Below are 17427 nucleotides of genomic sequence, written 5' to 3' on the forward strand. Positions count from 1 at the left end.
ACAATGTCAAAGTAGTACGATTAATTCAATTAATTGCATCTGAAAACCTAAAGTTTGTATCTTTGTTCAGGACGAGAATTATATTCAATTGGAAACCAAAAAGAGGAATGAAATTTGTAAATAATTGCCAGAAAAAATAAACCCTAATTTTCGATGAATAATCAATAACGAGAACAATTTCATCAAAATCCACAAATAAGTACAGCAAAACTACGAAAACTAAGAATTCCATAGATCTAGATCATACCTGGTTCACTGTGGAGTTTTGATTGTTGGCCGTCATTCGTTTGCTAAGAATAAAGAACACATGGAGGTTTTTCTTTAGAGCGAGGTAGATAGGGGTAGATTGGTAGAGAGATATTAGCTAGAGGGGAGGGCATTTATCAAAATATGCTGAAGTTTCATTGGAGGCGTTATTTGAAAAGCGCCTTATGTTTGGCGGCTTTCGCCCCTTTTAGCACTTTTTTAATAGCGTCGTAAGAGGAGCGCATGTATATATTGATTGTGTAGTAGTGTTAGGCAAATACGAAATTATGGTCATTTCTTCCTCCTCTTCACATCATCGAAAAGACGAGAACAGACATAAAATGCCTAGAATAATATCAACCGAGGCAAGAAATGTTAAGGAAGACAAGTATTATAGCATAAGAACAAATTCAACATAAGCAAGCCCTAAATATAAAGTGTGTAACACAAACCAATTTGAATACAGATTTTGTAAGAGAGAATGAAAATAGTCACTCACCTAACTACGACCTACACAAGCATGCATGTAATCTAACATGATAGATATCTCTAGCTACCGTACATATACACTCCAACCAAGCGAGGTCCAAAATACATGCCTAGGACTTACATATGAATGTGAGGTGAGGTAATTGGGTAAGAAGGGGCAAAATAATTTGGATATGTGGAGGTAAAAGCCAAGCTAGCACCGATCACAACCGAAAGTAGCCATATTCAACTTTCCAACCCAACATGAAAGATGATGCACCATGCCAAGCATGGCACAAACTCACTCACATCATCAAGTATTTCTCCTCAAGTAATATGGAAATGATAAGAATAGGAGTAATAAGAGATTTCTTCTTTTCCATCTTTTATATCATTTTTCTCCCTTTTTTTCACAGTTCCTTTTTTTCACTCCATCTTTTTCTTCCTTTCCTTCCAATACCCATTGACACGTCTGTCGCGTACCTGTCAAAAATAACCAACTGGTTCCAACTAACTAATATAGCTAGGGAAGTCGGGTCGAATCCACAGAGAGGTAGGAATTTGTCGGCTAAATTCAAGTTCGTCTAAGTAACCAAATTGGGGGTTTATAAAATGTGATTTCTAAACTAAGAGGATAAGGAAAGAGGAATAAAGGAAGGAGTTTAACAGATAAAAGAGAAAAGCTAAGACAAACGGTTCACCATAATTATCTGGTCGAGTAATCTAGGTCCCAGGTCAATACAATACGGTCTAAGGGGTAGCGAACGTCACCTTTCGGTCCTTAATTCACCCTAAAGCGTAAACAGTTTAACTTTCGCCCTCGCTGCAATACTCTATTGTTCGCTACTAGTCTGCCTCTTCCAACCTTTCGGTCCAGGTCAAGGTCCACTGAGAATAAGGGTCTAATTGCGTCGACTCAATTAGGCAATTACAATTATATGCAGCACTTAAACAACAAAGACGGTACTGGTATTAACCTAGTGAATCGATTACTCTCCCTTCAAATCATGGATCCCCTATAGTCTTAGCATAGGGAATTAGCTACTCATAATCGTCGGATTGACAATTGCAATAACTAAATAATTAAAACTAAGCATGATGACAAACTATTAAGAGATCAATCGAACAATTATAAAGCAAAGAGAGAAAAGGAATTAAAAGCAGTAAATATGATTAAGGAATAAATTAAATTGATAATACCGAATCCGAGTGACAAAAATGTAGAGAATAGAAATCCAAGGAACAAGAATAAGAGTAGCAAATGGAAATGTGCGTAGTGAAGTGATGGGAGTAACGTGATGTTCTCCTCGGTCTTATACTTGAAAAATTGTCTTAAACCTAATCTATGGACTGATTACAAAAGCCCATAAAAGATTAGGCGGAAATAAACCAAAAACACACGAAAACCCTTCGATCGAGTAGAAGGATTACTCGATCGAACACCAAATCACTCGATCGAGGCAGGACAGCCTCTCGATCGAACACTGCTTGCTGAACTTCCTCGATCGACTCCTTAATCTGGTCGATCGACCAGTCTTGAGTGTGTATAAAGCATTCGATCGAGCAAAAACCACTCGATCGAGCTACATAGGTGCGTCGCCTCTTGAAATTCTTCCTTTACTCAGCTCATGCGTCCTCCAAGTGTAAGATTCCTAAGCTCCGGCTCCTTATCTCCCATGAATGCGTACAATTGGGACAATTAAGGCTCGATTTAGCTCCTCCTCGGTCAATTCCCCGCAAATTACAATAAACGGACCAAAGTAGAATATTCGGGGTATTTGTAGCCAGATGCTACATAAAAAGCACAGAAATGCGTGTAAAAATGAGGTGAAAACCTTATATAAAAGACACGCATCAAATCTCCCCAAACCAAACATTTGCTTGTCCCCAAGCAAATATGAATGCAGCTAAGGGTGAACAATAGAACGGGACCAACGCATCAGCTACAAATCATCCACTAGAACCAATTTAATGCAACAAAATGACAAAGTGGCAACTGAAAAGTGCAACGAGTTAAATTAATGTTTCAAGCTTATCAACCGTCGACCTTGCAAGACTCAAAGATGTCGGACTCTCACGGGTCACTAGTCACTCAAAATCGTGTACAAAGGGTGAGTATAAATGTGAGAGATAGGGAAGAATCAGACACTCACCTAACTCGACCTATAAGAACATGCATGCAATTGACATGAATAAAGTCTCTACAACCGTACATATGCATTCCAACCATACTAATGACCAAGACACGTGCCGAGGACTTACATTTGGGTTAGTGAGGTAATGGGTAAGAAGGGGCTAAAATGAATTTGGATATGTGGGGTTAATAGCTAGGCTAGTAACAACGGATCCAAATATAGACTGCATCCCAACTTCGTACTCATGACAGCAAGATGAAACGGTGCAAAATTATGCACTAAACTCACAAAACACCAAAAATCGTCAACTCCCCATAAGATATAAATAGGGCATGGGAGTGTGAAACATTGCGCAATTCTCATTCTTTTTTTCTTTTCATTTTGAATTTTTCTGTCTCTTTTTTTCGCTTTCTTTCTTTTTCTTTCTTTTTCGCACTCCTTTTTTTTCAATTCAACATTTTTTTTTCTTTCTTTCCCTTTCAATCTTTCCACCATCTTCTGAAATCAGATGAAATAACCATTTTGCAATAACACATTCCAAGAACTACTCGTTACTAGCTCAGCTAGGGTAGGAAATATTATAGAAAGTAGTTGATAGGACAAAAAGGCAATTTGGCTATGTGAGGCTCATGGGTAGAATGAAATAAGGGGACCGCCTCCCCAACACGTGTCACCATCCACAGACCGAATGCATACAGGTATTAAGAAGACTAGACTCATGCTTATGCAAATTGATGTTACATGTCTTAAAGAGAGTACTACTCACATCCTAAATGAAACCGGTCATGAATGTCACCAGTTTAATAAGCTCTAACCTCAGAATGTAATGTAGCTTGCCGACATAAAGAATCAAGTCTATCCGTTCAGATAAGAGAGAAACAAAAACTCGTAGATTATGCACATAAACATGCCAGCTAAATGTCAAGAATATGCCAGGCTCAAGTAAGGATTCAAAGTAGCGTCAATGTTCAAACGTTCCGACTCAATTTAAACATGAAAATTTTGAAAATTTTTGAATTTTATGATTTTTATATGAAGTAATTAAAACAACAATGCATGCGGAAATAAATAAACGTGCAAGCAAAAATGCAAGAAACATGCAGACACAGATGTGGATGCATACCTCCCCAAACCAAACCGTACAATGCCCTCATTGTACCAAAAATAGGGAAGAAATGCAAACTGAAAAGAAAAGGAGAAGTGGAGGCGGAAAACTTACAAACGTCATATAGCGGGGCCTCCCCAAACCGACCATGAACATGGGAGGTCAAAGAAAATCAAACAGGGCTTTGTAGACGTAAGGCAAAGAACTGGAGGTCATAACTACTCGATCGAGCGCCTGGAACAGCTCGATCGAATGAACCAGTGTATTGGAAGGGCTCGATCGAGTGACAAACCACTCGATCGAGTAAGCACGGGTAGGGATCTGGTCGATCGAGGACATTATCCCTCGATCGAGTAGCAGCCGCATCAGAAAGTGCTCGATCGAACACAAAAGCACTCGATCGAGTACTTTAACCTGCAAAAGACGCATAAAAGCAAGGAAAGCACAAAAATTGTTCATAAAGCAGCGTCTAATGTTTAACGTAAAGCTAAAGAAAAACAAATAGTTCAACAAAAGTACAAATAAAATCTGTCCGGCCGCCTCCCGGAGAGCGCTGGTTTAAGAGGTCCCGCACGACCTTTCGGTATCAAGTAATCGGCGCGCGTCGAGCTCGTCGAAGCGCAGGACTTCAACGCGGTTGTCCGCTTCACTCGCCTCATAGTAATGCTTCACATATTGGCCATTCACCTTAAATCAGGCCCTCGGAATCTTCAAGCTCCACGGATCCAAATTTGGTGACACCTGTCACCGTGTATGGACCACTCCACCTGGACTTCAGCTTGCCAGGAATAGTCTCAAACGGGCATTGAACAGCAACACCTTCTGCCCCACATGAAACTCCCGAGGTAAGATTCTCTTGTCATGCCATCTCTTCGTCTTTTCCTTGTAAATGCGCGAGCTGTCATAGGCATTAAGCCTAAACTCTTCCAATTCATCTAGCTGCAAAAGACGATTCTGACCACACAGTTTAGGATCATAATTAAGCTCACGAATTGCCCACCAGGCCTTGCATTCCAGCTCAACAGGTAAGTGACACGATTTCCCATAAACTAACCTATAAGGTGATGCACCAATCGGTGTCTTAAAGGCAGTTCTATAAGCCCATAATGTGTCATCTAGCTTAAGACTCCAGTCTTTCCGTGATTTAGAAACTACCTTAGACAAGATCTCTTTCACTCACGATTAGAGACCTCTGACGACCACTAGTTTGGGGATGATACCCCAAACCACGCCTGTGTTGGACACCAACTCTAGACAGTATGGAAGTGAGTTTCTTTTCCTTAAAATGCATCCCCCCGTCACTAATGACGACCCTAGGGACACCAAAACGGGGGAATATGATCTTTTTGAACATTTTTATCACGGTCTTACCATCACAATGGGGTGAAGCAATTGCCTCAACCCATTTTGACACATAGTCTACAAACTACTAGAATGTACTGTTACCTTTACTCGGACGGAACGGTCCTTGGAAATCAATGCCCCAGACATCGAAAACCTCAACCTCTAGGATGCCGTTTTGTGGCATCTCATGTCTCTTCGAAATGTTCCCGATCGTTGGCAGGCATCACAAGTCAAACAAAGGTTTTGGCGTCGGCAAAAACAAAGAAGGCCAAGAAAAACCAGATCGAAGTACCTTAGCCACGGTGCGCGATGGACCGTGGTGACCACCATATGAAGAGGAGTGACAGCCTTCCAGGACTATTTTGGTCTCCCACTGCGGAATACACCGTCTCGAGAGACCGTCTCGCACATTCCTTAAACAAGTAAGGGTCATCCCAGAAATCCTGCTTAGCGTTATACAGAAAACGCTTCTTTTGCTGATGAGAAAGGTCAGGCGGCAGCTTGCCACTGACAATGAAGTTAGCTATATCTGCATACCAATGTTCCTGGTCAACAATAGACGATATAACAAAGAATTAAAGAATCGTCGGGGAAAGAATCATCAATAGGTAGAGAATCTTCCCTTCTTGTCGCATCGGTAGCGCGACAAGTGATCAGCTACAACGTTCTCAGCTCCTTTCTTATCCTTAATCTGCAGGTCAAACTCCTGAAGAAGGAGTATCCATCTCAGTAGCCGCGGTTTGGCCTCCTTCTTAGCAAGGAGATGCCTCAAAGCTGCATGGTCAAGTAAAAAACAAAGACTTCGACCCAACTAAATAAGTACGAAACTTCTAAGGCATAAACTACAAACTAAATGCTCCTTCTCGGGTAGTGTACTTCACTTGAGCCTCATCCAGAGTTCGGCTCGCATAATAAATAGCATTCAAGGCTTTGTCTTTCCTCTGGCCTAGCACCGCTCCTAGTGCATAGTCACTCGCGTCACACATGATTTCAAACGGCAGGTCCCAGTTGGGAGGTTGTATGATCGGTGCGGAGACTAAGGCCCGCTTTAACCTGTTAAAAGCGAAAAGACAAGCGTCGAAACACAAAAGGGGCATCCTTAAGCAACAGCCGTGTGTAAGTGGTTTAGCAATTTTGGAGAAATCCTTGATAAACCGGCGATAAAAGCCAGCGTGACCAAGGAAGCTCCTCACCCCCTTAACATTAACAAGAGGTGGTAATTGTTGAATCACTTCCACCTTTGCTTTATCAACTTCTATTCCCCTATCCGAAACTAAGTGCCCTAAGACAACTCCCTCGTTGACCATAAAGTGGCACTTCTCCCAATTCAAAGACAAGGTTAACCTCAATACAAATACGCAACACTTTCTCAAGGTTAGACAGACAGTTAAAAAAATCACTTCCGTATACACTGAAATCATCCATAAAAACTTCCATGATAGACTCAATATACTCTAAAAATATCCCCATCATACACCTTTGGAAGGTGGCGGGGGCATTGCACAAACCAAAAGGCATTCTGCGATACGCAAAAACGCCCTTAGGACAAGTAAATGTAGTCTTGGCCTCGATCGTGCTGGTGGATGGGGATCCGAAGAACCACGAATACCCATCTAAATAGCGAGAAAAATTTATGAGAAGCTAACCTTTCTACCATTTGATCAATAAAAGGAAGGGGAAAGTGATCTTTCTTGGTGGCGGCATTCACTGTCTCGTAATCTATGCACATCCGCCAACCAGTCACTACTCGGGTAGGTATTAATTCATTTTTCTCATTCTTAACTACAGTTGTCCCTCCTTTCTTCGGGACTACCGGTACTGGGCTTACCCATCTAGAATTACCTACCGAATAGATAATACTCAGATCCAGCAGCCTTCATTACCTCAGCCATCACAACATCCTCGCATCTTCCGGTTCACCCGACGCCGACCCCCGCCTGCAAGGTTTGTGACCCTCCTCCAGCTCTATCCTGTGCATAAAAATATCGGGGCTAATACCCGTGATATCATCCATGAATAGCCCATTGCTTTCCTGTTTTTTCTTAAGTACAACTAACAAAGAAGTCAGCTGATCATCACTAAGCTTGGCACTAACGATGACTGGATACTGCTCTGTATCGTCTAGAAAGGCATATTTAAGATGAGATGGGAGAGGCTTACGTTCCGGTACCTTTACCTCAATGGAGCAAAGAGTGCTGATCATTTGTTCCACCTGCTCTTCCTCATGCTCATCTAAATCATCAACAAGCAAATCCAACGCAGCGTCATCGTCCTCCGGCTATCTCGCACACTCATCAAAAAGCATGAGAGCTTCCAAAGGGTCCTTCATAAAAGAAACCGACCGTAAGTCATAATAGACTCATCAATGATATCGATCGAATAGCAAGTGTCCTCTATCATTGGGTGGGCTAAAGTACTGGGCAAACTAAATGTGATAGCGTCATCCCCTACCGCAAGAGTCGACGCCCTTGTCTAACATCAATAACGGCCCCAAATTGTACAAAGGAACAGTCTTCCTAAAATAATTTGGGTCCGGTGTCCTCGGCTATATCCAAAACAATGAAATCTATCGGGATGTATAGCTTGCCTATTTTCACAAGCACATCCTCCAAGACACCTAAAGGTCTCCTAACAGATCTATCACCCATCCATAGGGTAATGTTAGTCACCTTGAAGTGACTCATCTTCAATTTCTTGCGCATGGAAGGGGCATGACACCGACACGGCACCTAAATCACAGAGGGCCTTATCAATAACCATATTACCTATGACACGGTAATAGAAAAGCTGCCCGGTCTTTCATTTTTGGAGGGGCCTTATTTAACAAAGAGATTACTAGACTCTTCCATAAATGAAATCGTCTCAAATTCGCTCAAATTTCTCTTACGCGTCACGATATCCTTCATAAACTTGGCGTAAGTGGGTACTTGAGTAACAAGTTCGGAGAAAGGAACAGTTACCTGGAGGTTCTTCACGATGTCCACGAACTTACCGTCATCGTTGCTCGATCCTTGCGTCCTTCGGCGACGACTCGGGAAGGGTACCCTGGTAGCGATGAGTGGTCCCGCAACCTTTCCTTTACCCTTATCGATGCGTGACGTCTCCACAAAGCAGGGAAGATGACACGGTGGCGGTATTAGATACTGCATTCGAATTCCGCCACTTAATGCACTCGGATCGAGTACTTTTACTGGTCGATCGACCGCTTTCTTCTTCAATGTCACTCGATCGACTGTCTTGACACTCGATCGAGTGTCTTCTTCAAAGATAGTTACTCGATCGACCAACTTGGAGTCCTGTACTTCTCGATCGACCGTCATTGTCACTCGATCGAGTGACAGGATGATTAGAACCGCTCGATCGAGTGGATGTGTTGCTCGATCGAGTGGTTACCGCACACGCAGCAAAGTATCTCCCGCAAAAACTCGTCTAGATCGTCATCCGAGTCATCATCACCGCCAAAACCTCATCCTCTCCATGAATAAGGTCATTTTGAGAATTCATGGTACCGACGGGATCGCAAATTGGAGGAGTCTTGGCTTGGTCTCGCGCGAGTGTTAATCTGCGCGACTTGTTCTTTCAACTCCGATATAACAGCATCGGATTGCTGTGACCTACTCAACATGATGGATTTCAATTCGGCAATTGCTTCTCTTGAAGAAGGAGAGACCGGTTGTGGTACGGGTGTAGAAGGGGTAGAAACGCTTTTTATCTCGTCATATAGCTGGGAGAAAGGAACTCCCTGCTTGAACTTCTTATATGCAAGGGCGCGCTCTATACTTGACGTACATTCATAAAGATCGTGCCCTTCTTCACCACATCTTCCACATGGCTCTGTATGCTCTGTAATCGTAGGCATTTTGGCAAACAACTTCCAAAACAACGGCTTATCTGCAAAACTGGTCAAAACTTTGCAGAAAATGAGATAGTCTCAAGGAATAGATTCCTCAAGACAAAAGACAAACTTAATTAAAGCAACAAAAATTGCGGCACCTCCCCGGCAACGGCGCCAAAATTTGACACGTCTGTCGCGTACCTTTCAAAAATAACCAACTGGTTCCAACTAACTAATATAGCTAGGGAAGTCGGGTCGAATCCACAGAGAGGTAGGAATTTGTCGGCTAAATTCAAGTTCGTCTAAGTAACCAAATTGGGGGTTTATAAAATGTGATTTCTAAACTAAGAGGATAAGGAAAGAGGAATAAAGGAAGGAGTTTAACAGATAAAAGAGAAAAGCTAAGACAAACGGTTCACCATAATTATCTGGTCGAGTAATCTAGGTCCCAGGTCAATACAATACGGTCTAAGGGGTAGCGAACGTCACCTTTCGGTCCTTAATTCACCCTAAAGCGTAAACAGTTTAACTTTCGCCCTCGCTGCAATACTCTATTGTTCGCTACTAGTCTGCCTCTTCCAACCTTTCGGTCCAGGTCAAGGTCCACTGAGAATAAGTGTCTAATTGCGTCGACTCAATTAGGCAATTACAATTATATGCAGCACTTAAACAACAAAGACGGTACTGGTATTAACCTAGTGAATCGATTACTCTCCCTTCAAATCATGGATCCCCTATAGTCTTAGCATAGGGAATTAGCTACTCATAATCGTCGGATTCACAATTGCAATAACTAAATAATTAAAACTAAGCATGATGACAAACTATTAATAGATCAATCGAACAATTATAAAGCAAAGAGAGAAAAGGAATTAAAAGCAGTAAATATGATTAAGGAATAAATTAAATTGATAATACCGAATCTGAGTGACAAAAATGTAGAGAATAGAAATCCAAGGAACAGTAACAAGAGTAGCAGTCGGAAATGTGCGTAGTGAAGTGATGGGAGTAACGTGATGTTCTCCTCAGTCTTATACTGAAAAATTGTCTTAAACCTAATCTATGGACTGATTACAAAAGCCCATAAAAGATTAGGCGGAAATAAACCAAAAACACACGAAAACCCTTCGATCGAGTAGAAGGATTACTCGATCGAACACCAAATCACTCGATCGAGGCAGGACAGCCTCTCGATCGAACACTGCTTGCTGAACTTCCTCGATCGACTCCTTAATCTGGTCGATCGACCAGTCTTGAGTGTATAAAGCATTCGATCGAGCAGTAAAACCACTCGATCGAGCTACATAGGTGCGTCAGCTCTTGAAATTCTTCCTTTACTCAGCTCATGCGTCCTCCAAGTGTAAGATTCCTAAGCTCCGGCTCCTTATCTCCCATGAATGCGTACAATTGGGACAATTAAGGCTCGATTTAGCTCCTCCTCGGTCAATTCCTGCAAATTACAATAAACGGACCAAAGTAGAATATTCGGGGTATTTGTAGCCAGATGCTACATAAAAAGCACAGAAATGCGTGTAAAAATGAGGTGAAAACCTTATATAAAAGACACGCATCAAATCTCCCCAAACCAAACATTTGCTTGTCCCCAAGCAAATATGAATGCAGCTAAGGGTGAACAATAGAACGGGACCAACGCATCAGCTACAAATCATCCACTAGAACCAATTTAATGCAACAAAATGACAAAGTGGCAACTGAAAAGTGCAACGAGTTAAATTAATGTTTCAAGCTTATCAACCGTCGACCTTGCAAGACTCAAAGATGTCGGACTCTCACGGGTCACTAGTCACTCAAAATCGTGCATGGGTGAGTATAAATGTGAGAGATAGGGAAGAATCAGACACTCACCTAACTCGACCTATAAGAACATGCATGCAATTGACATGAATAAAGTCTCTACAACCGTACATATGCATTCCAACCATACTAATGACCAAGACACGTGCCGAGGACTTACATTTGGGTTAGTGAGGTAATGGGTAAGAAGGGGCTAAAATGAATTTGGATATGTGGGGTTAATAGCTAGGCTAGTAACAACGGATCCAAATATAGACTGCATCCCAACTTCGTACTCATGACAGCAAGATGAAACGGTGCAAAATTATGCACTAAACTCACAAAACACCAAAAATCATCAACTCCCCATAAGATATAAATAGGGCATGGGAGTGTGAAACATTGCACAATTCTCATTCTTTTTTCTTTTCATTTTGAATTTTTCTGTCTCTTTTTTTCGCTTTCTTTCTTTTTCTTTCTTTTTCGCACTCTTTTTTTTTCAATTCAACATTTTTTTTTTCTTTCTTTCCCTTTCAATCTTTCCACCATCTTCTGAAATCAGATGAAATAACCATTTTGCAATAACACATTCCAAGAACTACTCGTTACTAGCTCAGCTAGGGTAGGAAATATTATAGAAAGTAGTTGATAGGACAAAAAGGCAATTTGGCTATGTGAGGCTCATGGGTAGAATGAAATAAGGGGGACTGCCTCCCCTAACACGTGTCACCATCCACAGACCGAATGCATACAGGTATTAAGAAGACTAGACTCATGCTTATGCAAATTGATGTTACATGTCTTAAAGAGAGTACTACTCACATCCTAAATGAAACCGGTCATGAATGTCACCAGTTTAATAAGCTCTAACCTCAGAATGTAATGTAGCTTGCCGACATAAAGAATCAAGTCTATCCGTTCAGATAAGAGAGAAACAAAAACTCGTAGATTATGCACATAAACATGCCAGCTAAATGTCAAGAATATGCCAGGCTCAATTAAGGATTCAAAGTAGCGTCAATGTTCAAACGTTCCGACTCAATTTAAACATGAAAATTTTGAAAATTTTTGAATTTTATGATTTTTATATGAAGTAATTAAAACAACAATGCATGCGGAAATAAATAAACGTGCAAGCAAAAATGCAAGAAACATGCAGACACAGATGTGGATGCATACCTCCCCAAACCAAACCGTACAATGCCCTCATTGTACCAAAAATAGGGAAGAAATGCAAACTGAAAAGAAAAGGAGAAGTGGAGGCGGAAAACTTACAAACGTCATATAGCGGGGCCTCCCCAAACCGACCATGAACATGGGAGGTCAAAGAAAATCAAACAGTGGCTTTGTAGACGTAAGGCAGCAGCTGGAGGTCATAACTACTCGATCGAGCGCCTGGAACAGCTCGATCGAATGAACCAGTGTATTGGAAGGGCTCGATCGAGTGACAAACCACTCGATCGAGTAAGCACGGGTAGGGATCTGGTCGATCGAGGACATTATCCCTCGATCGAGTAGCAGCCGCATCAGAAAGTGCTCGATCGAACACAAAAGCACTCGATCGAGTACTTTAACCTGCAAAAGACGCATAAAAGCAAGGAAAGCACAAAAATTGTTCATAAAGCAGCGTCTAATGTTTAACGTAAAGCTAAAGAAAAACAAATAGTTCAACAAAAGTACAAATAAAACTCGTCCGGCCGCCTCCGGAGAGCGCTGGTTTAAGAGGTCCCGCACGACCTTTCGGTATCAAGTAATCGGCGCGTCGAGCTCGTCGGGCGCAGACTTCAACGCGGTTGTCCGCTTCACTCGCCTCATAGTAATGCTTCACATATTGGCCATTCACCTTAAATCTGTGGCCCTCGGAATCTTCAAGCTCCACGGATCCAAATTTGGTGACACCTGTCACCGTGTATGGACCACTCCACCTGGACTTCAGCTTGCCAGGAAATAGTCTCAAACGGGCATTGAACAGCAACACCTTCTGCCCCACATGAAACTCCCGAGGTAAGATTCTCTTGTCATGCCATCTCTTCGTCTTTTCCTTGTAAATGCGCGAGCTGTCATAGGCATTAAGCCTAAACTCTTCCAATTCATCTAGCTGCAAAAGACGATTCTGGCCACACAGTTTAGGATCATAATTAAGCTCACGAATTGCCCACCAGGCCTTGCATTCCAGCTCAACAGGTAAGTGACACGATTTCCCATAAACTAACCTATAAGGTGATGCACCAATCGGTGTCTTAAAGGCAGTTCTATAAGCCCATAACGTGTCATCTAGCTTAAGACTCCAGTCTTTCCGTGATTTAGAAACTACCTTAGACAAGATCTCTTTCAGCTCACGATTAGAGACCTCTACCTGACCACTAGTTTGGGGATGATACCCCAAACCACGCCGGTGTTGGACACCAACTCTAGACAGTATGGAAGTGAGTTTCTTTTCCTTAAAATGCATCCCCCCGTCACTAATGACGACCCTAGGGACACCAAAACGGGGGAATATGATCTTTTTGAACATTTTTATCACGGTCTTACCATCACAATGGGGTGAAGCAATTGCCTCAACCCATTTTGACACATAGTCTACAGCTACTAGAATGTACCTGTTACCTTTACTGGACGGGAACGGTCCTTGGAAATCAATGCCCCAGACATCGAAAACCTCAACCTCTAGGATGCCGTTTTGTGGCATCTCATGTCTCTTCGAAATGTTCCCTGATCGTTGGCAGGCATCACAAGCTGAAACAAAGGTTTTGGCGTCAGCAAACAAAGAAGGCCAGTAAAAACCAGACTGAAGTACCTTAGCCACGGTGCGCGATGGACCGTGGTGACCACCATATGAAGAGGAGTGACAGCCTTCCAGGACTATTTTGGTCTCCCACTGCGGAATACACCGTCTGTAGAGACCGTCTGCACATTCCTTAAACAAGTAAGGGTCATCCCAGAAATACTGCTTAGCGTTATACAGAAAACGCTTCTTTTGCTGATGAGAAAGGTCAGGCGGCAGCTTGCCACTGACAATGAAGTTAGCTATATCTGCATACCAATGTTCCTGGTCAACAATAGACGATATAACAGCAATTAAAGAATCGTCAGGGAAAGAATCATCAATAGGTAGAGAATCTTCCCCTTCTTGTCGCATCAGGCGCGACAAGTGATCAGCTACAACGTTCTCAGCTCCTTTCTTATCCTTAATCTGCAGGTCAAACTCCTGAAGAAGGAGTATCCATCTCAGTAGCCGCGGTTTGGCCTCCTTCTTAGCAAGGAGATGCCTCAAAGCTGCATGGTCGGTAGAAAACAAGGTGACTTCTCGACCCAACTAAATAAGTACGAAACTTCTCTAAGGCATAAACTACAACAATGCTCCTTCTCAAAGGGTAGTGTACTTCACTTGAGCCTCATCCAGAGTTCGGCTCGCATAATAAATAGCATTCAAGGCTTTGTCTTTCCTCTGGCCTAGCACCGCTCCTAGTGCATAGTCACTCGCGTCACACATGATTTCAAACGGCAGGTCCCAGTTGGGAGGTTGTATGATCGGTGCGGAGACTAAGGCCTGCTTTAACCTGTTAAAAGCAGAAAGACAAGCGTCAGTAAACACAAAAGGGGCATCCTTAAGCAACAGCTGTGTAAGTGGTTTAGCAATTTTGGAGAAATCCTTGATAAACCGGCGATAAAAGCCAGCGTGACCAAGGAAGCTCCTCACCCCCTTAACATTAACAGGAGGTGGTAATTGCTGAATCACTTCCACCTTTGCTTTGTCAACTTCTATTCCCCTATCAGAAACTAAGTGCCCTAAGACAACTCCCTCGTTGACCATAAAGTGGCACTTCTCCCAATTCAGCACAAGGTTAACCTCAATACAGCGCTGCAACACTTTCTCAAGGTTAGACAGACAGTTAGAAAAATCACTTCCGTATACACTGAAATCATCCATAAAAACTTCCATGATAGACTCAATATACTCTGAAAATATCCCCATCATACACCTTTGGAAGGTGGCAGGGGCATTGCACAAACCAAAAGGCATTCTCATGATACGCAAAAACGCCTTAGGACAAGTAAATGTAGTCTTGGCCGATCGTGGGGTGGATGGGGATCCGAAAGAACCCCGAATACCCATCTAAATAGCGAGAAAAATTTATGAGAAGCTAACCTTTCTACCATTTGATCAATAAAAGGAAGGGGAAAGTGATCTTTCTTGGTGGCGGCATTCAAATGTCTCGTAATCTATGCACATCCGCCAACCAGTCACTACTCGGGTAGGTATTAATTCATTTTTCTCATTCTTAACTACAGTTGTCCCTCCTTTCTTCGGGACTACCTGTACTGGGCTTACCCATCTAGAATTACCTACCGAATAGATAATACCTGTATCCAGCAGCTTCATTACCTCAGCCATCACAACATCCTGCATCTTCTGGTTCAGCCGACGCTGACCCTGCCTGCAAGGTTTGTGACCCTCCTCCAGCTCTATCCTGTGCATACAAATATCGGGGCTAATACCCGTGATATCATCCAGTGAATAGCCCATTGCTTTCCTGTTTTTCTTAAGTACAGCTAACAAAGAAGTCAGCTGATCATCACTAAGCTTGGCACTAACGATGACTGGATATCTTTGCTCGTATCGTCTAGAAAGGCATATTTAAGATGAGATGGGAGAGGCTTACGTTCCGGTACCTTTACCTCAATGGAGCAAAGAGTGCTGATCATTTGTTCCACCTGCTCTCCCTCATGCTCATCTAAATCATCAACAAGCAAATCCAACGCAGCGTCATCGTCCTCCTCGGCTATCTCGCACACTCATCAAAAAGCATGAGAGCTTCCAGTGGGTCCTTCATAAAAGAAACCGACCAGAAGTCATAAATAGACTCATCAATGATATCGACCGAATAACAAGTGTCCTCTATCATTGGGTGGGCTAAAGTACTGGGCAAACTAAATGTGATAGCGTCATCCCCTACTGCAAGAGTCAGACGCCCTTGTCTAACATCAATAACGGCCCCAGCTGTACAAAGGAACGGTCTTCCTAAAATAATTTGGGTCCGGGTGTCCTCAACTATATCCAAAACAATGAAATCTACTGGGATGTATAGCTTGCCTATTTTCACAGGCACATCCTCCAAGACACCTAAAGGTCTCCTAACCGATCTATCACCATCTCAGTAGGGTAATGTTAGTCACCTTGAAGTGACTCATCTTCAATTTCTTGCGACAGGAAGGGGCATGACACCGACACCGGCACCTAAATCACAAAGGGCCTTATCAATAACCATATTACCTATGACACATGTAATAGAAAAGCTGCCTGGTCTTTCATTTTTGGAGGGGCCTTATTTAACAGCAGATTACTAGACTCTTCCATAAATGAAATCGTCTCAAATTCGCTCAAATTTCTCTTACGCGTCACGATATCCTTCATAAACTTGGCGTAAGTGGGTACTTGAGTAACAAGTTCGGAGAAAGGAACAGTTACCTGGAGGTTCTTCACGATGTCCACGAACTTACCGTCTTGTTGCTCGATCCTCAAGTCCCTTCGACGACTCGGGAAGGGTACCCTGGTAGCGATGAGTGGTCCCGCAACCTTTCCTTTACCCTTATCGATGCGTGACGTCTCCACAGCAGGGGAAGATGACACGGTGGCGGTATTAGATACTGCATTCGGAATTCCGCCACTTAATGCACTCGGATCGAGTACTTTTCTTGGTCGATCGACCGCTTTCTTCTTCAATGTCACTCGATCGACCTGTCTTGACACTCGATCGAGTGTCTTCTTCAGCATAGTTACTCGATCGACCAACTTGGAGTCCTGTACTTCTCGATCGACCGTCATTGTCACTCGATCGAGTGACAGGATGGTTAGAACCGCTCGATCGAGTGGATGTGTTGCTCGATCGAGTGGTTACTGCACACGCAGCAAGTATCTCCTGCAAAAACTCGTCTAGATCGTCATCTGAGTCATCATCAGCTGCCAAAACCTCATCCTCTCCATGAATAAGGTCATTTTGAGAATTCATGGTACTGACGGGATCGCAAATTGGAGGAGTCTTGGCTTGGTCTCGCGCGAGTGTTAATCGCGCGACTTGTTCTTTCAACTCCGATATAACAGCATCGGATTGCTGTGACCTACTCAACATGATGGATTTCAATTCGGCAATTGCTTCTCTTGAAGAAGGAGAGACCGGTTGTGGTACGGGTGTAGAAGGGGTAGAAACGCTTTTTATCTCGTCATATAGCTGGGAGAAAGGAACTCCCTGCTTGAACTTCTTATATGCAAGGGCGCGCTCTATACTTGACGTACATTCATAAAGATCGTGCCCTTCTTCACCACATCTTCCACATGGCTCGTATGCTCAGAATCGTAGGCATTTTGGCAAACAACTTCCAAAACAACGGCTTATCTCAAAATCGTCAAAACTTTGCGAAAAATGAGATAGTCTCAAGGAATAGATTCCTCAAGATAAAAGACAAACTTAATTAAAGCAACAAAAATTGCGGCACCTCCC

This window comes from Silene latifolia, chromosome Y (genome assembly GCF_048544455.1).
Source record: "Silene latifolia isolate original U9 population chromosome Y, ASM4854445v1, whole genome shotgun sequence".
Lineage (NCBI taxonomy): Eukaryota > Viridiplantae > Streptophyta > Magnoliopsida > Caryophyllales > Caryophyllaceae > Silene > Silene latifolia.